This window comes from Corapipo altera, unplaced genomic scaffold (genome assembly GCF_003945725.1).
Source record: "Corapipo altera isolate COAL_440 unplaced genomic scaffold, ASM394572v1 22b, whole genome shotgun sequence".
Taxonomy (NCBI): domain Eukaryota; kingdom Metazoa; phylum Chordata; class Aves; order Passeriformes; family Pipridae; genus Corapipo; species Corapipo altera.
This window is the reverse complement of record NW_020884876.1, coordinates 23,375,929-23,401,480: the sequence shown is the minus strand read 5'-3', so window position 1 is coordinate 23,401,480 and position 25,552 is coordinate 23,375,929. Positions and strand designations below refer to the sequence as shown.

The window sequence follows — 25,552 nt, the reverse complement described above, 5'->3', positions numbered from 1 at the left end:
CAGAGTCAGCAGCAGTGCTGCAAAAACCCTTTGGTTACAGGAACAGCGTTTAAAAAAAATAATAATGAAAAGAAAAGGCTTAAAGTGCAGGTTTGCCACATCTCCAGCCTTAAGAGCAACACGAGCTTCATCAACTTCACTCCTGCTCCCCACTGCTCTCCTGCACAGCCACAGTGTGGCATGGCACAGTGCAGCTGGGACAAATCCCTGCCACTACCAGAGGACACAGCAGATTTTCTCCCTTGCAATTTTACAAAATCTGCTTGAAAACTCTTGGTCTAACAGGTAACTAAAAAGTCATCCTTAAGAGCCTGATTTCATATACAAATGGTCGGCAGAGGCCTCTCAGAGTGGTCAGTTAGGGGGGAGACCTGCTGGCTGCCTGGGGACAGCTGGAAGGCCTCTCCCTGCACCATGCCAAGGTGAAGTCAAAGTGCTACAAACACCTGAGAGAGTCCTGAAATGGGTGCCATAAGGTGATGCCCATATAGGTCAAGATACACACTTCCCATCAGCACTTCCTGCAGAGGCACAGGGGAGGAGGCAGTCAGCATGACGGAAGGATGCTGCCCAAAATAATGCTCTTTACATAAGGCTGCAAGACAATGGAACTCCTCTGTTCCAATGAAATCCTGCCGTATTAACACTGCTTGAAGCACAAGTTGCTCTTTCTACGGTGGGATGAGCCACAGTGATGACGCCAGCATGTAACAGGCACTCCTCATTTGCACCCTGCCATTCTACGCTGCCCCTTAGCACAAAAAATTATGGAACAAACAGGTTTCTAATAAAATTTAAAAAAAAAACAGAGCTGTTCTTCAGAGAGACACACTGATAAAATCCAGCTAGGACAGCCTGTCAAACACAAGGAATTAACAAAAAAATAATTTAAGAGGCCAATGAAATTAATTTTCATTGAGTTTGCTATTGAAATCCCAGCACAAAACAGACATTAGGACAAAGTTCCATGCACAAGTCCATGATTTCTCTGGACTTCTGGAAGCAGATGGGTTATATAATGGACAACTCAATTTATTTTTAAGATTGGTAGGAGTAGAGGAAAGGAAACAAATGGGAACCAGTGCAGCGTTTTCCGCTTTCCTTGTTTCCAGAGCACCACCTTAAGGAACTTGCATTAGCAGGCAGTATCTTCTTAATGTCTGACCTATCCCTCCAGTCATATAGCTCAGAATCTGGTGCCATGAATTTTTGCTAAATTATGCTATCCTTGCTCTCCTCTTAATTTTACGGTTTTCAACACAGATTTGCTTTCCTGTGGGAAAGAGATAAGAACCTGAGGATTTTAATTTAAGCTTCGGCCTTGTCTTATATTTTGCAAGATGGAGAGAGAAAGCAGCGTTAGTAGGTGTTTTAAAGCCAACAAGCATTAGGTCCATTTTTGTGGACCTAATAATAAAAGCAAAATGAATTTTCAATAATATCTGTGAGTTGAGTTGTAAAGGGGATAGCTCAGACTTATTCATCTTCCCCATCCGTATAAATTCCACAAAAAACAGATGCCAATGAATTTCAGACGATTTACAAATCAGGCCTCAGTTTTCAGTACAACACTTGTGGTCCAGCCCACCATTCAGCCATTACTTTATCAACAATAAACTGTATATTATGAATAAAGATCAAGCAATAGATGTATTTAGGTCACACACACACAGCTGCTAATCAGCATTAATTTCTCAAAATTTAGTAATTAACATTTTGTATTGTACTGGATGTAATTGTCATGCATGCCCCTGGTATCAGGGTTCCTTGCTTTCAGAAATCACTTGTTTATACTTTGAGCATGCCAATCCTTGTACCTCCTCACTCTCCAGCATCCTGCAGATTTTATTTTATTTTCTAATTCTCAGCACCTTATCCCCTAAGCCCATGGCAGCAGCTTTGAATGGGCAAGGGAACCATGAGAAGTCAGGAGAAAAGCAAACCGCTTGTCAGCAGACTTAAAATTAACATATAAACAGGCCATATCTCCATTAAGAGCATTTGGGGGTCTGCAGAGCCAGAAACTGGGAAAAAACCCCTGTAACAAGAAATAATAGCAATAATGCAAAACTTCCCAGCCTGCCTGCCCCACACCGCTTTGGGAAGACCCAGGGAGCTGTGGCAGCTAAATCCTGCTGGGCACCCCAGTGTACTACCAGACGGGGGCTCAGTGGGTGCAGGCTGAGCCCCCTTGTTCCCTCTGGTCCAACCAAGATGGCCACAGTGATTGACAGCAGGAGAACACACAGGGCGACACATGCACAATGAAACCAGGAGGAGAAGGACCTGATGACATATTTTCCAAAAGCCCCATGGATTTAAATTGGCCCTGTTATGACACCTGCCCTACAAGTCAACCCAGATGGGTTATGTGAGCTCTCTTCGCAGAAAGAGTTCAGGGCAGGGGACTAAGACCTCATACGCAGCACTGAATGTCCCTCTCACTACTCTCTCAACCCTCCCACCCCAGGATAAGCCCCAGGTACCCCGCTCACTCCCACGGAGCCTGGCCTGCACCCTTTGCCCTGGGACATCTCGACTGGGGATGATGCCAAAGTCCCTTCCTACCACTCACAGTGGACACTACTGCCCCAGAGGCTTTCCAGGGCTGCGAGACATGGCCAAAATCTTACTTCACACTGACATACAGGACTGTGCTGATGAGACCACTTCTACTGCATCCCAGTGTCTTTTCCCACAGGCTTCCTTCTCCCACAAACACGCCATCCTTACAATTGTCTCCCCAAATCCTCCGGAGATGGTGCATACAGTTGCAGAAACACTTGAGAGACTGACAGAGACCTGATCTGGGTCAATGCAATCTCTATGCACGGGGAACTCAATCCTCCATGCTTCACTCAGCACCTGCTAACCAAGCCCACAGCCACACAACTCTCCCTGGCACACTGGTGACATTAACATCTAGTAACAGGCATAGTTCATAGAGTGCCTTTTCTCCTCCGTACAGCCTGAAAAATCTTCTCCTGAAAAACCTGATCAGTCCTTCAATGAGACAATCACATAATTACACAATGTCCTACATGAGGTTCTTCAGTATTTCAGAACAGAACTTCATCCACCCACCAAAATGTAGTGTTTTGGCAAGTTGGTACCCAAGCACCTTCTAAAACCACAATAAAGCAGATGAGGATGCAATTCTCATTTCCAAGACTATCTGAAGAAGCTGAACATTCGTTGAAACGGTCCCTAACACAGTTCTGATGTGGCATACATGGTGTACTACCACACTACATCACTTTAGTCCCCTTCTAAGCTTCTTCACATGACCTGGAAAGTGAAGGAAATGAAACATATGGCCTGCCTCAAGACCCGCAATTCGGAAAAAATAAATAACTGAAAATGAGGACCTGTACTTTACAACCCTGAAGACTTTCTGTTATGTTTTAGGGCACCTTGTCACACATATATCATAACCTGTTACAAACACTAAAGTCTAATGGCAAAGGAATAACCTATGCCTGTTGGCCTGGGGACACACAGCTATGCCCCACAGGACTCAGCTCAAAGGGATACTCCTGAGTGGCTAAACCTTGGTGGCCTCCTTCTTAGAGACCACCAGGGCTCCAGACCCACTGCATAGTCTTGCAGCACAGACTATGCCTGCACCCTTTGGGAACTGGCCTCTCCCTGGCCCTCCCCAGGGCTGTTTTTATCATCAGCTTGGCCTTCTCAGTTGGTATCTTTTATTTCTCCCAAGCACATTCTCAGGCTGAAATGAGGTAGTGCAGGCAGGGAACAGTGCCCTGAAGGAACACCAAGAGGACTGGGAGAGCATACAGGTACTGGAAGCAGTAGGAGCCAGTTATGGTTAAGATGAAACTGCTACTCAGTTTTATGACTAACCTGAAAGAAAACCCCATAACCCCTAAACAAATCTTGTAGGCAGAGGGTAAGAGCTTGCAGGGAAGAGGACCCTGACCCAGCAATAGACTATCCCAGCATCAGCTTTGCCATGTACCAGACAACTGTTTAAAGCTATTGCTGTGTTGAAGTAATGCAGGAACAACCACCCAGGTCAGTACAACAGCAAACATTTCCCTTGCAAACAGCAATCACAGTCTCCGGGTGGTAAAGCTTGAACCATACTCAGGCATTTTGGGCAGGACAAGGATGGAGGGAGAAATCCTCTGGCTGTGGCACTGGCACAGCTGCTGCCATGGGACTGGGTAACCCCTGCAAGTGCTCTGCACTGGCAGTGCTGCACCTGGACTCGCAGAGTTACTCACTACTTTAAATATGTGCCTGCCCTCTCATCCAAGGAGTACTCTTTGAGACAGTTCAAATTAACCTCTGGTGAGTTGATTGTGAAATGTTGCATCTTGAATTCAGACTGAATCCAGGAAGTTTTCCCCTATTTTTGAAATGCTTTTGAAGAAAAGCAAGACTAGAGAAAAAAACAAACCCTGAGCCCTCCCCAAGCAGCTAGCTAATGCTTCAGCAAAGGCCCACACCTGTAAGGTATCCTATATGCAACAAGTGTCCAAAAACTATAAAAAGCCTGGGACAGCCATGGCAAAAATGCCTATAGGTCAGCGCTGGGTGAGGCAGGCAGCTGGGAGCTCCTGCTGGAGCTGGGGCGACCATTTGTTCCAGCTGCTGCACAGAGAAAGATATTAAATTAATGACCCTTCAAAGGACACACATCTACAAAGGAGGTCACAGATGGGCAGGGAGCTTCGCAGAGCTTTCCAAGCAAGCCTGTGCACACAAGACCAAAGCCTCCCTGGGTCAACACCCAAAGAGGTGATGGTTTGGTTTTTGTTTTGTTTTTTTCCTCTTTTCTTTAGACACAAAGCTGCTTCTAAAAAGCCAAAACAAGGCCCCAGCCTGACTACCTTTCCTCTCCTGTCAGCAAGTTATGCACTGATCACAGATACCAGCAGATGGTCTTCTCAACTCAGGCTAAAATAAGTCAATTAAAAAAAAACAAAACACCAAACAACAACAACAAAAAGAAACTTATGGATAAATGCATGCATTCCCTTTCATTCCTGCAAAAGAGGGTCATTTGAAAAAACACTGCTTCAACTTTTTGACAGCAAATGTTAAATAACAACAGGCAGCTCCTCAAAAAAAACCACCACCACCACCAAAACATCTTCAAACCTTTCGACTACTGTTCTAGCAGTACCTCGGAATAAAAGGATCAATTGGCCCATTTACTGTGGGAAGATTTGAGGATACCTTGATCTGAAGAGACAAGAAAAATCTGTCCGTTTTTTAGCCTGTTTTAGTTTCTGGAACCCTGAGGTCTTTCTTAGGCAGATGGTTTTAGCAAACCCAGAAGACAGCAATTTCAGCCATCCTCTCAAAATACCAACAGCATTTTATGTCTAAACTAGTTCTGTATTTATGCCTTTGCTGATCAGCTGTTGCGATAAAAATGCAAGATCAAGAAGAATGTCATTTTGGAGCAATGTCAAAACCAGGCCCATGTCTGGGTTCATCGTGGACAAGCTTTAGCACAGGGGTACTGGTGATGGAATAAAGAGGAAGTAACAGTAAGGTGTTTTGGCTAAAACTAGTTACCAATAGAGGAAACAAGCTCATCAACACCAGCAGTAATTGCAATTACAATTTGCCACCTCCCTGGGAGCTATTGTCCAATCCCTTTTCATAGACAACTTTGCAAAGATGCAGCGAGGTCAGTATACAGAGAGCTCAGGTTACTTCCCCTATCCCCAAACCATTTTTTAGAGCAAATAGTTTTATATCCAAAGCCAACCTCCTTCTAGGCTCCTGCCATCAGAGATAATTTTATGCTTAATTTTCAAAACCTTCTCCAATCCTTGGACAGTACAGCTGGGAAAATGAGAGAGTGGGTATGGGGGTGGTGGTTTGTAGCATTAGTTATAGCCTCACCTGAAGCTAAAAGGAACAGAGATAAGAAAGCACACTCACAGCAACACACCACTCACAGGAAACATGGCTTAGGAATATCGTGATTTATGAAAAGACAAATAAAAAAAGTGCAGTCTTTTAACCCTGCTTCACAACTTGGCAACAGGAGATCATTTATCTCATTGACCTTTCATGCTTACAAACAGTGGGGGTGACACCCCAGGGACTCACCATTTTAAGGAGGTAAAGTGAAATGCTGTATCCACGCTGATGTGAAACTTTACAGCTTTACAACTGCTAATGTTTATTTAGAACAAAACTAAAATCAAAATTGCACATTTCAGGGGCCAAACTGACGGCTTGATGAGGTCAGAAAAAAATCCTCCTGGTCCCCATTTTCCTCACTTACTGTACTTCACCTCTTTGCCACATAATTAAGTTGCACTTAGTGCTTGGAGTCAGGAAAGGGCAGAACAAGAAAGTTACTTAAAGTCAATCACTGAAAGTTTCCCCCTTCTCCCCAGGACATGTTGCATCAGTAAACCACAAAGCCACAGCATGCCAGGAGACATCCAGAAGATGGAGAGAAGCTGCCAGTACATCAGCAGGTTAAGGAGGCACCCAGGATCCTTGCTAGAGCTTCCCATGGTTATTTGGGAGGATGAAAGGTGTGTGACCTTTTACCAGCAGCCAAAAGTGCCATGCCACAGTCTGTGGGCATAAAGATCAGCACCTGAAGCAAAGGGGATGTCACATCTGGAAATGCAGGCAGCATACAAGGACAGTCAAGAGGAGTCAGAGCAAACTACTCTGCCTGAAGCCCAAAGGGTTCATGTGCAATAAAAACGTCATTGCAACAGGCAGGGGAGAATTGCAAAGGAAAGTGTAAATGTGATTTGACAAAGCCTAGAATAAGTATCTATCTAGACAGATTACAAGGAGTAACTAGATTCAGGTTAATTGTAACGCTAGTGAGAAACCAACACACTATTGTCTTGTCTACATTCTTGTCTTTTTCTAACTTTTTCATCCCTCCCTCCCCTTCAATCTTGAAAATTAATATAGCACAACTGTGATGGATTTTTGCTGAAAAATTGTAATAAGCATTTGAGTTCCCTCAAGACAGCTTTAAAAACATGGGTGTTGAATCTCTGACAGAAACATGCTTTATTTCAAGTGTTCATTAAGCACTGCCATTAAGTAAGTGATTAAAGCACACCCAGTATTAAAATAGCTTGATTAGAAATCCCCTGCTATCTCCATTTTCTTCTCTCCCGTGACTTCTTAATTTGTTTGTTCTTGCCTGCTCAGGAAGGCTGCCGGGAGACCTGGAGTGCTGGTGAACCATGTGGGGAGCCAGGCAGGTCTTGGAAGGCTCTGATCAGGGGAGGACAAGCCCATTTCTATTTCCATAGTGCAGTTCACATATACAGAGATTACAGCTAGTTTTACACAGCCCACTGGTTTTAGAAATATGACTGATAGGGCATTAAATTGGCAGCGAAGCCACATCCTTGCAGGGAAAACTTTCCCTGTTACAATATTTTGAAATGTTTTATTTCATTCTCCAAACTCAGCAATAGGTTCTCTTGGATGGAAATTAATTGCTAGCAAACACTCCACAATTTGCCAGCCAGTGCTCATTTTAAGCTCTGGTTCCTGCAAGATGGTCCTTTAACTTTGCCCATCCTGAACAGTTCATCTTTTTCCTGATGTAAATACAAGCCCACACCCAAAAGAGGGAACCTGCAGCATCAAATCACACACTCGACCCCTGGGGTTACTTAACACTCCCAAAATGTGGTAAATGGGACCACTGACACTACAGATACTCCAGATGGTGACACACCACACAGGCCTTTACCCTGCGTAGCATCCCTTCTTCTGCCTCGTGCGTTTTTGTCACATACAAGCAATCCCATTAGCTAAAAAGGTGTTTTCCCCCATTGTTTCCTGACCTGTCCAGAGCCCTTTCTGTTCTTTATTCCCTAAAGAAAGTGGTGGCCCAGGAATATTTTAACAAGCCCGGGCACTAGCCTCTGATTTACAGGGTTCTTGCTTATTAATGCTTTGACAATTGCTTTGTCCTAAGCCACCAGAGGAAGGCCACTGGACATCAGAGGAACTGGTACCCACAGGCCAGCTGCTTGCCAGGGGGGAATCAGCAGGAGTGTTGTGTGACAGAGAGCCCCACGGGTTCTGGGTAGGGGGGAAGGATGCTGGAGTCCGTCCCAGTGTCACCTCTTGTGCCGTCTTCAGCTCTTCCCTGGGGACAAAGCTGCGCTGGTTTCTGTCACCAGAGCTGTCTGATGAGTTAGGACAAACACACAAGCTTGTTTTGCTTGCCTCGAGGTTATCAGGATCTCTGCTCACAACAACTTTGGCATCTTCTCCAGGGTACTCAGACCCACAGGCTAATGTGCCTCTCTTAGTGGCAAAGGGATGCACTTCAGCTCAATATTCAAACCGGGGAAATCGCTCAAGCAAGTGAAACACCAACCACCACATAAGCACACAAGTTCTGCGTGAAAGTGGGTTGTCCGACGACAACCTCTGAAGCCTCACGTTCCTGTTCTGGCAGACATTGTGCGTCACAGGATGGGATGACTTTTCCTCATTGGCCTCCTCAAGTCCCACAGGATACAGACCCAGGCTCCTGGGGGGAACCAAGAAAAAAACCCATCCTGCACCCTGGTGACAGGAAGATGCCTTTCGGCACAGCACACACACTGTGGATCAAAAGTGCTTGAAATAGGACCTCTCTTAAATTTATTTACAATAAGTCTGTTACCGCTTATTCAACACCATATGTCATAACAAAGACCATCAGAGGCCCAGAAAACTGAGAAATGGGTCAAATTCTCTTTGAGCTGCAGTTTTCAAGCTGCACTGAATAGAAATGTTCTCAATTAAGAAAATGCAAGAGTATGACACGCATCAGGAAGTTGTCTTGCATCTGTCATACAGAAGGTAAGGACAAGGGCTCAATATCCATACAGGCACCTGGCACACCTTTACGAGTTCAAAACCTCTGTTTACCATGCCTAAGTTCTCAACTTAGTGGTTGACCAGGCATCAACTGCTTAATTCCATCAAAACAGAGATCATGCTGTGCTGGTCATACTGCCCAACATGACTGATGTTTTTGGAAGTGCTCCTGTCTCATCTGCCTTCTAAAAAACAGGGGACAAAAAGAAAAAAAAAGGATAGAAATGGAGTGATGATAGAGGAGTGACAAATTTGATGACATTGATGACTCCTCTCAACTGGCCCTTGCTCCTGGAAAGCCTGGTTCCCCACCACGCTGAGGCTGCTTAAAAACTCCCGTGGGGAAACCAGTGCCGAGGCCAAACCCCTCTGGCCCCAAAGTGGCACGAAGGGCTACCCACACTTTGCCATGAGGTAAGGAGACCCTGCTGCCAGGATTTTAGCTCCTTCAGGGGGATTTCCCAGCAGAAGTGGAGCAGACCTGAGCCCAGCTTGAAGTGCAATGCCGACAGCTGGGGCTGCGTCCACAGCATGACGGGTGGTAGGGGCAGGCAGGGCCAGGTGGGATGGGTGCAGGGGTTGCTCAGCACATGACAAGGTATGAAGGAAGCACCAGAGGGGGCATTTTCTCCAAATTTGAGGCTCTCAGGCACCACTGACCCTGAGTATGCACTGTAAAAAGTTTTCAAGTAACTTCCCTGAGTCCAGCTAAACCGTATTAACAGATTTATCCAATAACATGCAAATTCAGGTATTAATGAAAAGTCTTAAGTCCCAGCTCTAAGTGATTTGGACTTTTCTGCTAATGGCATCGGCTAATGACCAAAGATTTAATGCATCAAGTCTTAGCATACATCAATGCAAACAATATAACCATTTAGTGGAGGCAAAAAGTCATCTCATTAGACATCCATCATTGGATGTGGGCAAGATGGTCCAGAGGCTTAAAATAAAATATTCATTTTTAAACTACAAAAAAAATAAAAAATCCCTATACATGTACAAATTATTAGGCCAAAAGTAGCAATCTGCTAAAGCTTCGCTAGGATTGAAAATGCAAACTGCAACGTTTATCTGGAGGTAAAAAGCATTTGCAAGTATTTAATTTCAGCAGTACTGTTCCACAGAAGACAAACCCAATTTTAACAGGCATTAAAGCAATAGGGCCTTCTAGAAACAGGACGTCTCTTAGACAGGTTATTTGAACCATCAGTAGAAGGTCACAGCAGGAATTATTTCTCTACCACATTGTGCAAGAAGATTTCAGTACAAACAAAAGTGTTGAAAAGCTACTAACTTAGTTTTATAGATAATTTCCATGAGGGTTCGTCACATCAATGAGATGCAAAAACATGCCCTAAAATTACATTTTTGTGTAGCTAAAAATATAAAAGTCACATCACACAGATAAGGATGAGGAAAAAATGACTCGAACAAGGCACGGACTCAAAGGAGCAGGGCTGCAAACACTTTTTTTGGCCCAAACCATTGATGCTGACTGTTTCATTTGGACTCTTGGCACCAATAGGAGCAATAAACAAACCACATAACACTGCTGGATGCCCAGCTACTGACACATACCATAAATGCTTATTATTTTTAGCCTCGTTTGCCAAATGGCATCTCAGAAGATACATGGGCTGACAGTGGGAGATGACTCAGGTAAGAGAAAGACTTCAATTTTAATGGGCCTGTGCAAGCTGTTTGTCTGTTTACAGAAGTGAAAAAAAGAAAGGAAAAGAGATATCCAGAAAAGCTGGAGCACCCCACCTTTGTGCCTGCAGGCTCTGTTCTCGGGGCAGCTTAGGAAAGATTTTTTTTCCGCTCCCCGAAAAGAAGATAGAGCAACCTCATGGCAAGCTCTGCTTCCAGATGCAGAAAGAAACCAACAAAGGAGCCCTGGAGGGATGCTTCTCTGTCAGCTTTGGAGTTAGATCATCCTCCAAGGCCTATCCCTGCCGAAATGCACACTTGTGACCCAGGGAGCCTCAGGACACAAAATGAAGCTCTGTCGGGGAGGTTTAGGTTAGATATTAGGAAAAGGTTTTTCACTGGTGGTTGGGCACTGGAAGAGGCTCCCACAGAAGTGATCACAGCATCAAGCCTGCCAGAATTCAAAAAGCATTTGGACAACACTCTCAGGCACAGGGTGTGATTCTTGGGGCCTCCCTGTGCAGACCCAAGAGCTGGACTTTGATGTTTCTAGGATATTCTATGACTCTGTGAAAATGCATCTTTCCTGGTGTTGGTGGCATTGGCTCTCCTCCGACTTTGTGCTAGCTCCATTCACCACCCATCCTCGCCTCTGCTCCATCACGCTGTACTCACCTGTGGGAAGCTTCCTGGACCCCTCTGGCCCTTCTTGGCTCGTTTAACTACACAGTACCCTCAGGCTCCTCAAAAATACGCATTTCCTTCAGTTTTCGGGTCTTACCCATGCAAGTAATGGCTGTCCTGGGCAGTGACCTGAAGACTCTCCAGTGGCTGGGGTGAGCCCAGCTTGGGCAGGCCGTGAGATGGGGGAGACAGGAAGAAATATGGGGATCACCTACTCTCCCTTCCCACCCCACTCAATTTGGTCTGTTACCACTAAGCTCCTTCACCCACTTGGCTACACAGCTTAAAAAAAGGTTGCTGGTATGCACAAGACACGTGACACCTTTTAAATCCTGCATAGGATATTTCTGCCTGCTGCTAGACTTGATTTTTTTTTTTTTTTTTAATTCAAGAGCTGCCCTTTAAAATTTAAAAATCACTCTTAAAAGAGGAAAAAAAACCACCCAGCCCATAACCTAAGTTCTGTGCAGCAGGCACCTACATCCTCATAAAAACCCTGGGCTGAGCTTTATAACACGGGTAGAAGTCTAAACATCGTAAAAAAGAGCCTAAATTGCCAGATTGCCCAAGCCTCCAGTAAATCACCCTTCCAGATGGGCTTAGAGCTGCACACAGAGCCCCACTAGTAGCAAGAGGTCACCCTGCAATTATATTTCAATCCTACTAAACTCAAACAACATTATATGAGAGTTATGCTCGATGACATTAAAAAGGCACTTCCAAAGTTTACCATCACCCCATTGTTACCAACAGTGCAATTTTTCACGCAATTAGTGCTCCCCTGTGCAGTTAACTCTCCCCTGAAACATGGCAGAGGCAGGGGTGAACAATTTCTTATCATAACTGCATTCCTCCTTGGTACTTTTCACTACAATAAAGCCTGCGCTTGGGAGAAATACAGTGCATTAGACTCTGCAAGAACACCACCAAACAATTTATCAGGCAAAAAACTAACTCGTGCCAGGAGAGCTTGGGGAAGCACTCAGCCCCTCACCCCCTCCACTGCCAACAGGGATAATGGTCAAGAGTACCAGAGATGCCCCTACGCAACACCAGTTCCCTTTTTTTTTTTTGAGTGGACACACAAGGGATCTACCTGAGACCTGCCCATTGCATGCACACTGCTGTGGGGCAGCGAGCCCTGGAACTGCTGCAGTGTCCTGCATAGGCTGGCATGGGGGGTAGGCAAACTCAGCCAGTGATGCTCCCACACAGTAATCCCTCCAGCTGCCACCACCAGCCAGGAATGTGGTCAAAGTTGGCAACCAAATACTGGAGAACATTTTTTTTTTTTTTTTTTCCCCTGCTCCTTCCCACTCCCTCTCTTTCCCCTGCTCCCAGTAGAACTGGCAGACTCCTTCCCCACCGCCAGAGCGGGATTTGCCTCTACCCTGCAGAGGGAGCAGGCTTTTTAGCTGGATCCTCTGGGATCTGAGGATCATCTGAAGATTGGGTGGGAGAGATGCATGCTTCTGCTGCAGGCCCCGTGGATGCTACACACAGATATTTTCAGTTTGCTCGAGAGGCCATGCCCCAGCCACAGGGAAATTTTTACTGCCCCTTTATTCAAGAAACAAGATGGGATATAGATCATAGACATTTCAGCCTTTTAAAAAAGGAATCAAGTTTTCTGTTCTAAAAAATATATATTTATTTCCCCCCTCATGGCAGAAAGTACCCTTTCTGTCTAATATCCTATGCTGCTGGAGAGAAAACCTTACTCCTCTTACTCCTATCCTACACCTAGAATACCTTAAGGTCACTTAAAACTAAAAATTATCCCAAATTCCAGGCAGTTAACACATTTCCACTATCTCACAGGTGCTGGGTCACAGCCAAGATGCTATTCACATTGTGGAAAGCAGGCAGAATTCACCCTTGCCTTTCCTGGAGTTTCAGCACCCATGTCTGAAGACAAAGATAGCTAATACCCCATGCAAACCAACCGGGCTCAGGACAGCCAGTCTCCAGACACAGCCACAGACAGGACCATGAGCCATGAGGTGAATCTTAGTCACCCCAACTCGAGGGATGCACTCCCTCATGCCACTGAACAAGGACAGATGCAAAAATAAGGCACCTCATGTGTGGAAGCAGAGACAGACAGGATTTGCTCATCTCAAACATCTCTTCCTTCTGCTCGCCCTCCCCAAACCTCTCTGTCCACACACAAGCTGCTCATGGGGGACAACCAGCTCAAAGTGAGTAACTGAATGCCAGTCTATCAAAACAGTGAGAAAACAATATCCTCTCACTGGAAGATACTGTAGATAAGTTCTTGTATGCCCAGTACTTTGGAACTCACCGTTTGTATCAACTGCACAAGACTAGGAGCTGAGAACATGAGGAAAGCAGCCCCTTCAGTGTAGCACAGAGACAGAGCACAACTTTTCTCGACACTGAGCTCTTTCTCACTAAGTCGGAGGAAGGAAATGCTGCCTCCCCCACAAAATTATTTTTTAAAAAAACAACCACCTTTCCTCTTCAGAAAGCCCAAGCCAGGTGTTACATGCTCTCCACATCAAGCTAAGGCCAGTCTGACTAATCTGTAGGTTCACTCGTTAACGAGATAAAGGATTTCAGTGCAGTGCCGCAGCCCAGGCTGTGGGAGCTGTGGGCTGGAGGAGCGCTGCCGGCAGCTGAGTGTCACTCCTGGAGGAATGCCTGACCTTTCCCGGGGCTTTGATCATGCTGGCTCGCAGCGTGAGATAACCAGCCCTTTGCAGAATCCGGAGGTAATAAAAAAAGCAGCTTTGAGGCCTCCTGTTTTTTCAGGGAAATACTTACCTGTGTTCCCAGCACACTGCCCAGTCCCCACCATCATCCTTCCCAGATATCAGCCACTTTAAAGCCAAACCCATTGCTATCAACTAAGGCAATCGCATAAAGCCTTCAGGTGAGAGTTTTCAGTTCTTATTTAATTTCTCTTAATTGAAGAGGGTACTTTTGTACTGCTCTTAGGGAGGATACATGTACAGAGACTCAATAGAGCAGAGCAACAGAAGTAAGGTCACCAATTAGTGTGCAATTAAGCTGTAAGAAGGATAATAGGAGGAGAAATTTTGTATCTTACACAAACAAGATAGCAAAAGAGATAGATAAAAGCATAGAAGGGGAATAAAGCTTTATCCCCAGTTCCCCTCTGAACACTTAACCCATACAGAAAGGAGTGGATTTGCTGAGGGTTTTTTATTTGTTTGTGATTTTGAAGGGAGGTGTCTTTCTCAGGACGGGCAATTTAAACAAACCAGTGTAGTACCAGGTTAGCAAAGCATGAAGCACCTGGAGCCCTGGGCTGAATGTGCTCAATCTGCAAGTGATAATTAGATCAGTCTTGAGTACTTCCTTTAATGAGTCTACGCAAGCACCACATCCACCCAGCCTGCTTTTGGTTACCAGCCTACAGAAGTTTGCATGATCTTCTTAGGCTGGGGCTGGTTTTGGTTTTGGGTTTTTTTCTGTTTGGGACACTGCAGTATGGTCTCTGAAGTTGGAGCTACAATTCCTTGATGCTCTCTGCAGGCTGCACATGAGGCTCAGGGCTCATTCTGCAGCACTCCTCAGCTGCAAGCAGGCTGATGCCAAACCGAGTAGACCTGGATAAGTTACCCCTCTGGGGGGAAAAAAGTTGTACTCAGCTATGCTGTCTTCCTCACGGGGTTAACTATGTAGATTTCAGATGCAAATTTTACTTTAGGGCAGGCTTTATGGTATTAAGAGTCTCTTTTTCAGCCTTCTGAAATTTCATATGTATACATGCTAGAGCTCTCTCATCTCTGTTAATTGGGTTTTGTGGAATTTCAAGGCCCGGGGGCCAAGAGGGGAGGGCTGCTGATTAAAGCGCGCTGTGCAGAAGTGGATGCAGAAGTGTTGCACGGTAACAGGAGGGAAACAATTCCTCCATGCTACCTGCCTTCATGTGCACACCTCGTGTGCCACTTGGGAGGAACCCCATCTTTTGCCCTGGCCTTCCCAAGGGTGCCAGGATGGCTCCTGCCCTCTCCAACGGGCATTGTGGGGAGGATGCTCAGTCCTGCTTCTCCAGTTGTGCAAACTGATTTTAGAGATTTAGAGGCTGGTCCACAGCTACATTTGTTTGTTTCAGTGTGCTCATGTCCTCACTGCAGACTCGAATGAGGCCGTGTCCCCACAGCCCTAACTCCAAAGCAGTGGTGATAGGGGCCAGGGGGAACCCACACCCTGTGACTTACACACTTCAGGACCATTAACAGAGGAATTAATGGACATTTAATCTCTTTTTATCCCCTTTCATAACCCAGCATGTACATGTATGTCAGAATTTGTTAGGCTGTGATATCTGAACTGATGAGATGACATGTGTCTGTGCATCTCCACAATGAGGGTGCAGAAAATACCCGTTCCTGCATTTGGCAAAATTGTATCTGTCCACATATGAGGATTCAGTCCAGGAGCCTGCTTGCAGCAGCTAAATACAGATATTCACACACCCATTATAAATGCAGTCTAGTTTCATTTTTAACCCACAGGAGGGTGTGGAGGGAGAAGACATCAAAGCATGGACACAGGCTACCCTGGCATTCTGGGTGTGCAATTTTATCTTCCCCTCATTTCCCTCCTCTCCAAACCAGCTGCTACAACTATCATGATGCTTCCCCTCCGGCCAGTATGCTGGAAAACTGGCTTCCAAGGCAGTCATTAATCTCTCCCCATTACCCAGCTGGCACAGGATTTTGCTTAGATCGGAGAAGAGTCAGCTCCATGCCCTCTGAAACACCAGTGGCAGCTCCCACAGCCATGCATGCCAGGCATGCACTGGCCCCGCTGCCTACACCGGGCACAGCCTGGCACTGCTCACCCTGCTGCAGCAGAAGGGTCACCACACATGAAACAAGATAGGCAAAACTCAAGCACAGGCAGTGAAGAGCACTGAAAGAGGAACTTTAACGTGAGTTAAATAACCTCCTCCTGTCAACAACGATGGTGAAAAGAAGTGCTACGCAGATTCAGGGGAAGATGGTTTGGTTCAGAGCTAAGTTTAGAGGCTGACTTCTCGCATAGCAATAGCAGCAGAGAGTAGCTCCTACATATGCAAGTTATGCAAGTGAAATGAAGATGCATGTAAACCTTTAGCAAGAGAGAGCAGCTCGACAATGTTGAGCTTTTCATTTGGTCATCAGGGTTCAACCCATCTGAGGTAACAGGGCTGGAAATACGCATAGGTGCATGGTATGCTGAGCACAAGCAAGGGCTGCTCCAGTAAAGCCAAGCTGCAATGGGAATAAAGCAGGCTCAGAAAGCAATGTGCGCACCACTGCAAGTTTGTTAGGGAGATAAAGTAATGAGAAGTTTTATGTGATTACTGCCTGAAACATGGCCATTTTACTGCACCCCACCATGTACTGCACTGTCCCAGCAACACTGTGAGGCAATGTCTGACCATCTACATCAGGTCAAAAATAATCTTTTCAGAGAGTACTTTTTTCCTGTGTTGATGGGGCGATTTATACCAAATTTGTCATATCCTCTCAGTAATACTGCTCAATTGCTATTTTTAGAGGGGAACAACGGGGCCCACCAAGAGCCCCATGAATATACACATAAACCTATATTTGATCTGTCAGTAAGACCATAGGTTTCCCCAAGAAGAAGAAACACGCAGGCAAGTTTTTGATCTTCCTTTAACTACCTCTTATCTCAGTTTTTGTTTGTTTTCTGTTTTTCAGATCTGTGGTAGCGTCTGATCTGTAGTAGTCTGATGTGAATGCCACCCACCGTGGGCTATCTAGGGAGTGAAACAATCATCATAAACCACCACTGGAACAAAAATAGCAGCACCTTTCTCTCCCCTGTCTCCTCCGGGCACAGGCCACATACAGGATGGTACTGACGGCATGTGTAGCTACAAGCATACTTTGCAGATCACAAACTCAGAGGTGCTAAGCATGGGTCTCCTGTCATATACCTTCCAGACACTCGTCAGGGAACCACTGAGTGCTTCCTGATGGCTACCAGAAAAAGTGGCCTTTCCCAAACAGCCATGGAGCAAAGAGGGGTGGTCCCCCCAAGGCTCCTGGTGGGTTCAAACTCTTGCTTGGCCCAAGGAAAGCTGCTACCTGCAGTACAACCAGGTGAGTGAGCACCTACAGCAACAGCTCAAAACAGTTCAATCCCATGCAACAAGCCTAAACCGCAGCATGCTGAGCCTTCTCCCACTGCCCAGGTCTTCATCTCACCCCCTCCTGCCATCTAGAGGGAGTGCCAGTCCACAGAAAGACACATGACAGGGTCCAACAGCAACGGTACCAAATCCTAACTTGAATGGGGGAACAGGTCTGAAAGGGATTTACATGAGGTTGCAGGTTAAACCAACCTTTGCCCACACTTACAGCTCAGTGCCTTTTAACTTTGGAGCATGCTGGCCAACCGCAGCCACATTTGAGCACGGAGGAGACCTTTCCAAGTGGCTACTGTGCTCCTAACTGGCTTTAGGAGGGGAGAGAAAGGACAAAACAACCCAGTGGCCTGGTAGAGGAAGAAGCTCTTCATTAGCAGGCGGCAGCAATCTGCTGCTACGCCACCTGTTCTGCAGCAGTTGGCTGGGTGAGCATGTGGCACATGGGGCCACCAATGTGCACCACACGAGCTCTCCATCCCCAGCATATCCTTTCTCACTGGGAAAGGACAGAAACCCCTGGGACACCCAGTTGTGAGCTCTGTTGCTGAAATCCTGCAGAGCTCCTGCTGAAAAGTGCACTTAAAATGCACACTAAAAATAGAGCCCACACTGATGCTATATTTAGCAGGAGGGTACACACTTTCGGGAGGGCTGTTACCCCCTCCAGCAGTAGAGGGAAGGCAGCCGGGCATGCCCTCAGGATGGTCCTGCATTCCAGCCCCACTGCAGCAGCATGAACCCAGCACGAGCGTGCCTCAGGAGAGCTGCATTTTCTTATCAAAAGGTGAAGACAGGTTGCAGGAGACCATTTGCAAGCTCACTGGGTGGAGGTCCCTGCTCCAAAGCAGCCGAGTGGGAGGCAGGAGCCTGGACCTCCCTGGGACCTGCACTGCTGACTGGTCCCACAAGTGGATGTTTCCTTCCCCATGCCTGGGTTTTTCTATCTAAGTGCAATAATGAGCATCACATTTTTCATAAAGCACTTACAGATAAGTTGTTTCATCCAGGTGCCAGGAAAGCCAGGCAGGGCCACTGAAAACTTGTCAGCTAGTGAAAACACAAAACTTCCCACTTTGCTTGTCAAGCCAAGCATCTGTCAAAACCCTTGACTAATTGTCTACCAAGTAAAGAGCAAAACACTCATCCACTGGCTGGACTACTTAGGGTACAAGGGCAAATCCAGAGCTGATGGGACACAGGCACAGGGCTCTGCACTGGCAAGCCCAAAGGGTCAGGTTTGTATTTTCCACATTTCGTTCTGGGTTTCCTCTCCCCCAGAGCAAAGTCTATGGGATGTGCAGCATGAGGAGAGGATGCCACGTGGTACCTGCAGACACTGCATGGGACAAAGTGGTACCTTTTCCTCTTGACTTGCAGAGCCCTGTGGGGCGGCAAGGCTTGGCAGGGGGTGTCCCACCTCCAGGGCCCAGGAAGAGCCACTGAAAGCCAAGCTGCTAATTAAAACCATGGCTTCGGTTAATTGAGTCCAATTCACCTGTGACATGAAGAGTCCCAATCCCATCAACAATAATGGAACTGCATCGGCTTACACCAGTAATGACTTCAAATCAGCAGCATAATAAAGCTAATTCAATACTTTTCCAGGTCCAGCTGATGAGGCTGCCAAGGGAGAGCAGGAGACAGTCTTCTGCCGCACCAACACCTCCTTGAGGGCAATGCAAACAGCCCAAGGGTTGGAAAGGTAGGAAACGTAAAAAATAAAGTAAGGTTCCAACAAGACTAAGGCTTAGTTTTAATACTGAATTACTCCTGCAGGTGACCCCGTCCAAGTTCTGATGACAAAGCAGCACTCCCCACAACTACTTCCCAGGATGAGGAACCCTGCAAGGCAGCTGCAGATTTCCAACCTGCCGTTGCTGCTGAGCCACCCCATCAAGCTGGACCCACCAACTTGGGGCACCAGAGGCAGGAGTCGCATCATGTGCATGCTGGGTAGCACCTGCCAGGGTGTGGGAAGGAGCCCATGAGAGAGGGTCACATGCTGGCAGCCCTGGGAAGGAATGTGGAGCAACATGGAAGTTGTCTGACGTAGCCAGACATGCAAATCAGCAGCTGCATGGCAGCACCCACAACCTCCTAATTGCCACAATGTCCCCAGCTCTCTCGGGGCAGGGGGTGGGGGTAACCAGGAGGAGCTGGAAGGACTGAAACCCTCCCACTGGAGCAAGGGATGCACTGCCCTGTCGGTGCTGCCCTGGGACAGCCTGAGTGCCCTGAGGGATGGGAATGGCACAGCTTGGCCCGGCAGCCCCACACAGGCCACTGCCTTGCGCACACAAATTTGTCTCTGCCTCAAGCCAAAAAAAACTAAGCTGCCACTCTTTAGAAGAGAGGCGCATTATTTTAGAGCAGTCAAGTTATGACTGGTCTGATTTCCATAATGCACGCTCTGCAAACATCTGCCTGTTATTTAAGGCTCAGCTCCACTGGGACAGATCTTGAACAGGGCAGACCTTTGAGCCAGTGTCCACAGAGGACTCCTTGCTGCCAAAGCAATCCCCGGGCAGAAACGAGCCTGACAGGAGGTCAGGCTGGTCACCTTTGCTCCCAAAGCCACAACCAACTTCCTGTTTCTGAGCTCTTCCCCACATGCCCACTGATGCTCTCGCTCCCATCACAGGAGGACTCTGTCCCCCTCTCTACCAGAAGCACCTCCTTATGTAATAAGCAGCCCCCAGAGCCTGTATCACCCACCAGATGACCCAGCCGAGGTAGCTCTCCCAGAGAGACATGAGCTATAAATCACAGGCATCTAGCAAATCGTTTGGCACCTTCAGGTTGTCTCCCATTTTTGCAAGCTGACTGTCGAAATCTGAGCGTCCCAATTAGATGAAGTTAAATGCTGTCCTGAACAACAAGCGTTCCTTGCCAGAAAGTATCCCAGCGTTATTGGACTGCTCCCTCCCTACTAGGAGACCACAAATTAGTGTTTACTTTAGAGGTCAAATAGGCCAGCTTTGAGACATTTTGCCTGGCCCACCATCCCACAAGCTCCAGCTTCCCAGGCACTCCCTAAGTGCCACAGGACAGGTAAACCAGCTCCTTAGCACACACCTCCATGCCATGCCCTTGCTCTACATTTAGCCCCTGCTCCATCCCAGCCTGACGCAGCATTTAGCTACTGGTTTTATTCCCTGCACACTGTACTGGGAGTGCTGAAATAACTGAGTCTGTACTGCCGTGAGTTGACACAGGCTAAGTCAATTATCTGCTATTACTGCGATGCTCAGCTAGGCCAGATCAAAAAAGGCAAAGAAAGAAAAGCCTCACACTGAGAGGAACCAGGCCCAGTCAACATATTTGTTTCCAATACTTTAATCAAAATATTTTAAATGAGAAAGGGAGATGGTAGATGCTTCCCAAAGCAACTAGTGCTTGCTTTCCCAGGGCACAAGGGGCAGAGAGGCCTGGCAGAGCACTGCAGTTCCCACTCACCTCTCCTGCATCCTTTGTTTCCCATTCAACATATGCTTCAAGCAAACACACAAAAAAGGAAAATTATTCCCTAAATTCAAGCTGAGGCACTTTCCATTTCAGATTGGGCTGCTTAAGCCCTGCAAGCCAACACATTTTGCAGCTTGTGCATAGCATCCTTCAGGAAGGACACAGAAAAGAACACACCACAGGTCTCATTCATACCCCTCCACTGGGCAGGATAAATAAATAAATCCTCTGGGCAGGATTTATTCTCTTGCAGTGGTCTTTGCTCTGCATCAGCTGTCCAAAGGACTGCTGGTCTTCCTCCCACTAACTTTTGCAAAACCACACCAGTTGGTAAGCAGTATATCCCATACCCAGCATTTGGGGTACCAAGCACTGGACCTGTTTTTTGCCTCCAAAAAACATAAAATGCTTCTTTTGAAAGATTGACAATTATTGATGATAAGACTTCATCTGCAACTGGGACTGGAGGAAATCAAAACTGGTAAAGGATGAAAGTGGCTATGCAACACCCAGATATAGCTGGGCAGCCTCCAGCTTCAGTTCAGCTTCTTGTGCAGTCTGTGCTGATCAGAGGTATCCTGCCATGTTGCTCCTCATTTCAAAGAAGACAACCATAAAGAGAACTATTAAAGCAATTAAAAAAATATTATCTTCATGATGCAATCTACCCAGACATGAATAGAAATAATTATCAAGCTGCAGATTTTTAAGTGTTTTTTCAAGGCAATAACTGGCTGAACATCACTTCTAGGTAGTTAGCTATAGTAACTTTCACCTTATTGAAAAGAGAGACTGGAGATACCATTTTTCAGTGTGGGTCACATTTTCCACACCATGTTTCATGGTAACATCCATACTCACTAAGCCTTTTCCCGTTCAGTTCACAATCCCATAAACACCTCTGTAGCAGCTCATGCAATTGTTCACGTCGAAAAGCATGCTTTATGTTTTTCTCAAAGCAGTGAAGGCAGCAGTTCAACAGTGAGAAGATCCAGCCCCAGGTTACCAGGCAGCTGTCTGAAATCGCCCCCTCAAATTCTCAGCAAAGAGCAATCCCCTTCCCTCACCATATTTTCATCTGCATACCCCAAACCCTTTATTCCTCCTCTTCTGTTCTGTTATCCCATCTCTGAAATGGGTATTATGCCACACTGCGGATGGGAAACAAGCCCTGAGACACCAGCTACTGACCTGAAGTTGTGCATCAACAAGACTTTCCCAAATCCTTTGAATATCAGCTCATTACTATTAATCACTTCTGGTTGAATAAATGTGTCTTCTGCTGTTGGACTAGCTATTACCTGAAGCATTACCCTCTCCTGTCTGCTTCTCACAAGCCCACCGGCAGGTATTGGTACCAGCACCAGCTGTCTTGAGTCAGGGACGCCAACAGACACCTCAAGCTCCTCTCAACAGGACACAAACATGTGCTCACCCCTATTATAAACATTTCCAAAAATGCAACAGAAACAGAAGGTCAAAGCCAACAGATCTCTTTCCAAAGAAGGCTTTCTGATTCGGTTACAACTCTGAGCTGTCAGTCCTGAACAGGTACATAGAGGGGTTTGCTTGCATACTGCAACTCTGGGGTGTGATGCTTTCTTCTTTATAGGTTAAGGCTTAGGCCACATACTTGATTCAATCAAGACAGTTAACTGACACTAAAATTTTCATGAATCAACTATGAAAAAGGGTTAAAAAACTCCATTAAATTAAAAAAAAAATCTATTTAAAAAATTCCTTTGTAATTTAAATTTATTGGGAGGCGGGGTGAGGGGGAATATCCCCAGAAGGAAACAGTTTTATGTTTTTTGAGATTATGCAGCTTTCACCAAATACTTAAAAAGAAATCTCAGTTCATATTTGTAATAACAAGGGACTATCAGAGTCCTTAATTTGCTCTTGAAGTCTGCAGTGAAGTTTCGTACCTTGACTGAGGTGCAGCCCAATCCCTGTGTGTGATTACATTTAGGAGTGAGAGGGAGGTATGCAGGGGGTAGGGAGAAGAAACTTTTATTGAAGACAACGCTTCAGGCAGCCTCGGAGCAGAGTGGATCCAGTTTGAAAGGAATTGGCAACCCCAAAACTTTTTGATAAGATAAAAATTCATTGATGTTGGCTCACACTAGGCCCACTTCAACTCTGCACTTGTCCTCTGTGTTTCCTTGGTATATCTGTTCCTTTCCTCTATCTGCTTTAGCATAACTTTATTTTTCTCTTTTATCTTCAGCTAACTGCACCCAGGGACTGGAGGGATTGATTTTTTGTTTTGACTTATTGTTTGAAGATCTGTAACTCAAAGCAGCTTCTTGGGCCTCTGATGTCTAAGCCCAAGCAGTATAAAAGGTAAAGCTCATCCTGTGTACCAAACTGAGCAGGGATACCATTTTATAATCAGTCATCTGTGTTTTATTTTGCCTTTTGGGGAGTAAAACTATTTTGAGACTTTATAGGCAATAATACTTTAAATAAATATTCTCATGGCAGATACTACACATGCTAGTTCCCTTTATAAAGACAGTCAGCTATTGCTCACCACTCAGGGGAAGAAAAAAAAGTTCCTAATTAAAGGAGGCCATTATACATCAGAAGATATTTTGAGCATCACGTCACACTACCGACAGCCTACTGCAGCCAAAATGTTACCATGCAAATCTAAAAATGCTCTCGCTCAGAGATGCGCTGCCATGAGGCTCGCCTAAATCCCCACTGGGAGGGGAAGGCAGGAGACATGAGATGTGCTTCTTAATTCTGTTCATAAACAGCGATCACTCACTGCCATGTTAATACCACCCTGTCCCGAGACACATAGGGACGGAGAAGGATTTTTGTCTGCTTCCTCTGCCTTTTGAGGGCTAAACTCAGGAGATTTCTCCTTTTTCTGGGCAATTCTTCCCTCCTCCCAGACAAAAAATTCCTTCGGGCTGTTTCAAACAAGCAGCTCCTCAGGACGTGGCACCCAGGTTTCTCATTCTGCATCACAGAAAGCTGATAGTCATGGCACACACTGACTTTGTTTACGATCGCCCATCTCTGCTATTCCCTGAAGTTGCCCAGCTTGCTGAAATATGGTTACATATGCAAACATTATCTCCCAATTGTAACCTCATTTTCTGCTCTGCTGGACAGCGTGACCAGCATTTGTCATCTCGCCGCCCCCGCCCGCCACATCATTCATGTGTCTATAATTGTCATCAAGATGTGGCATGTCAGCAGGACTCCCGCGTCCGCTGCTCCCCATCTCCACGCAGTCACTCAGGTAACAAACCCATAATCTCACCCTGTTTTCATGATGGTTGAATTACACATAATTGTTTCTGCACAGTGATTGATTTCTGCCTGAATAGAGACCTCTGCCTTTTTTCAATGCGAGCGAGTGGCAGCCAAGTCTCTCCATCTAGGAGGAGGCAGCAGCCTTTGAAGAGATCAAAGCCAAGGCCGCGAGCAGTTGTGCGCCCTGGGAATATGGAAAGCCTTTATGCTCTCAACCCCATTTCCAACATCATGTTGGATTGCAGCTGCATTACATTCTGCCAGCATTCTTAATGCTTTTAGTATTGACTCTGACATCACCGATAGCTGTTTTAAAGTAACAAAAGCTGAAGGATGACTTATTTTCACAACTCCGTAATTGGAACATGCAAAGTTAGGGGAAGGGAGCATTTGTTTTTAATCTGAGATACAAAAGAAAGCACAGAAAATTATATAAGTTCCCCAAAATTAAAACCACGTTTTTCATATGGAAAGAACAGAGGGGGCATTTTTATAGCCTAGACCACACAAAATGAACTGATTATGCACATGCTTTTTTAAGCCTAAAGGTCGAAGTAAAATACAACTGGGCAAGCAAGTCAAACTGGGAAAAAATATTGTAACTGACGGTACATTTAGTGACTTTTAGCACCTGATGCAAGGGAAAATAATGCAGATGCCCAGGCTGTTGTCTCCCCTCTGTATCTCCATATAGCAAACTGACAACAGTTCCCTTACCGTAAACCAGACACACAGCACATGGCAAACAAACTCTAAATCTCCATTAGTTGCCTAAAAAGATAAATAATGACCTAAAAGTATAAAATACTGCAAAGCTTTCTTTGAAAGTACCTCTCCTGCAGTTTTACAGACAACTCCTGGGCTGCCTTAAAACCACTCTTGCCACAATATTGTTTTCAGGGGCATCAAATGCTCCCACGCTCCTCCTCTCTCCTCATCTGGCTTTGCTAGTGAAAACAAAAGTAAATCTCTATTAAGAAAGACTGTCCTAAACTTTGATTAAATGTTCGTACGTCTACACTACCCTGAAAAAACGTTTCGGAAAGGGGAAGGGGATAATGAGAATGCAAAAAGCAAGAGCCCAGGAGGACACAGCAGCTGAACCACTCTGTGCGTACACTGCCCAGTCTAAGCACCACTGCTACTTTGACAAATATTTTTATTCATGGTAAAACCACTGAATAGGAGCCTTTAAGAGCAGTAATTTTGAAATATGGTCACTGCCACTACAGTGTGCAGAGTGGTGAGGAAGGAAGAATGTGCAAATAAAGCAAAAGCTGCAAAGAATTAAACATTATGAGCACCCATGTATTAGCAATAAAAATAATTTCCTCTTAGCTGTATCGTTTTTGTTCTGCTGTACTAACACTCCTGTCCTCCCTGTAGTCATTAAAACCCTGACTCAGAGACAACAGCAAAGGGATATGGCCTCTCTCCCTATGGACACAAGCTTATGTCCCTGTCATTTCA

The 25,552-nt window shown here is 45.8% G+C and overlaps 1 protein-coding gene across 5 annotated transcripts in view; it reads right to left on the bottom strand.

The window, feature by feature from the left end:
- Nucleotides 1-25,552, bottom strand: part of LEF1 (lymphoid enhancer binding factor 1) — a 70,298-nt gene that overhangs the window by 30,161 nt on the left and 14,585 nt on the right. The gene's annotated exons all lie outside the window — the stretch shown is intronic.